General features: G+C 36.2%; 1 protein-coding gene across 1 annotated transcript in view; it reads right to left on the reverse strand.

Moving 5' to 3' along the window:
- Positions 1-2,532, reverse strand: part of LOC107562007 (integrin alpha-M-like) — a 32,618-nt gene that overhangs the window by 29,374 nt on the left and 712 nt on the right. The gene's annotated exons all lie outside the window — the stretch shown is intronic.

Genomic DNA, 2,532 nt, shown 5'->3' on the forward strand with positions numbered 1-2,532 from the left:
CCGACAAAGTATTCATAGTTGTGTAAATACTGTCATACTAACAACTGTCTAATTTTTGGTTGATTGTAACCCATAACATACATAATCCATTTCTATCAAAGTTATCTAACATTATCAAGCTGAATTTGTTCTGACTCCGTTTAACTCTGAGTTCTTGTTATATTTTATTACCATTTTCTAAACTATAGCGAATAAACTGTGGTAATGGGGGAAATGTTGAAGGTGTGTGAATAAATTTAGGTTTGACTGTATCTATTTGATAAATAAAGTTAACCAACTAACATTATACATACTCTTTTGGTTTCTGTACCCAATATTTAAAAAATTTACAAATGCAATAAAAATATCGGTATCGGTACTCGGTATCGGCAAGTACCAAAAATAAAAGTATCGGTATCTGTTGAGTACTGGAAAAAGTGGTTTCGGTGCATCCCTACTGTGCATGTTATCTAGCTCTTGTACTGTGGAGTGGCCTGGAGTAGAGTACTTCGTTGTAATCTTTTTTTATTTGAGGATGTCATACAGTCAAGCTGCTCCCACAACAGCTTGATAGGGTTCAGATCCGGAGACTCTGCTGGCCACTCCATTAATGTCAAATTTCCAGCTGACTGCTTATTCTCTAAATAGTGCTGGCATAGTTTTGAGGTGTGTTTTGGGTCATTATTATCCTGTTGTAGGATGAAACTGGCCCCGATCAAGTGCTGTCCACAGGGTATGGCATGCCGTTACAAAATGTTAGATAGCTTTCCTTCTTCAAGGTCCCTTCCACTCTGTACAAATGTCTCATTTTACAACCTCCAAAGCACCCCATGACACTGCCTCCACCATGCTTGACTGGTGATGTTAAGCACTGTTCTAGCATAGTTTCATTTGTTCTGCGTCTCACAAATGTTCTTCTGTTTGATCCAAAAACCTCAAACTTGGGCTCATCAGTCCACAATACATTTTTCCAGTCTTCCATTGTCCAGTGTCTCTGCTCTTTTGCTGATCTTAATCTTTTCTTTTTATTGGCCAGCCTAAGATATGGCTTTTTCTTTGCAATTCTGCCATAAAGTCCAGCATCCCGGAGTCGCCTCTTCACTGTTGATGTTGACACTGGTCTTTAGCGGGTACTATTTAATTAAGTTGTCATTTGAGGACCTGTGATGCATCTTTAACTTAAACTACACACTCTCATGTATTTGTCCTCTTGCACAGTTGTGCAGCGGGGCCTCCCACTCATTTTTCTGCTCTGGTTAGAACAGGTTTGCGCTGTTCTATGAAGGGAGTAGTTCACAGCATGGTAAGATATTTTAAGTTTCCTCACAGTTTCTCGCATTGAATAGCCTTCATTTCTAAGCACTTCAATAGACTGGCATGTTTTCAAAGAAAGTTCTTTCTTTCTGGCCATTTTGAGCCTATATACAAATCTACAATTCCTAATGCTCCAGATACTAAACTACCCTAAAGAAGGCCACCTTTATTTCTACTTAATCAGTACAAGAGATTTCAGCTGTGCTAGCATAATTTCAAAAAGGGTTTCAAATCATCAATTAGCCATTTAAAATGATTAACTTGGATTAGCAAACATAACACGAGATTGCAACAGCGGACTGATGGTTGCTGATAATGGGCCTCTGTGTGACAATGTAGATCTGGTGAAAATGTGATGTTTTTGAAAAGGAAAATAAATAAAATTTCCTTTGGAAAACCAGTACATTTCCAAGTAATCCCAAACTTTTGAATGGTACACTCTTAAAAATAAAGGTGCTTCAAAAGGTTCGTCAAGCGATGCCATAGAAGAACCATTTTTGGTTCCGCAAAGAACCATTCAGTCAAAGGTTCTTTAAAGAACCATCTTTTTCTTACCTTTTTATAATCTGAAGAACCTTCTTTCGCCACATAGAACCTTTTGTGAAACAGAAAGGTTCTTCAGATGTTAAAGGTTCTTTATGGAACCATTTAGACAAAAAGGTTCTTCTATGGCATCGTGAAGCACCTTTATTTTTAAGAGTGTAGTGTATGTATGTACATATATATATATATATATATAAAGCACCTGTTAGCAAAGTTTTGTCTGACGTCTGGACATGCCTAGTAACATTATGATGCTACTGTGTTTCTATCATAAAATTATCTTAAATAACTGTTGAAGTGCTGCAAAACTATTAACTTTTACCACAACAAGAATAGCAATGTACAGTGAGAGAATTGCAAGATTTACCAGTCATTACCTTTATAAATGACTGCAACTGCATTTAAAAAATATTTTGAAAAATATTCAACACCCAACAGCGCAGACTGATCCGAGTATAACATCTGCTGTTCGGGAGCAATTCGGGTGCATTTAAAATCTCATGCGCTGATGTCATAAGCTAATTGGCAGCATAGCGCCACTTGAAGTAGAAAACACCTACTCACTGTCTGGTACACTCTGTTCAGTGTAAGTATTAAATTATAATTATAGGCCTATATATATATACAGTATATATATAGTATATATATATATATATATATATATATATATATATATATATATATACGTTAATGTAT

The sequence above is a fragment of the Sinocyclocheilus grahami genome, unplaced genomic scaffold, assembly GCF_001515645.1.
Source record: "Sinocyclocheilus grahami isolate Dianchi unplaced genomic scaffold, SAMN03320097.WGS_v1.1 scaffold802.1, whole genome shotgun sequence".
NCBI lineage: Eukaryota > Metazoa > Chordata > Actinopteri > Cypriniformes > Cyprinidae > Sinocyclocheilus > Sinocyclocheilus grahami.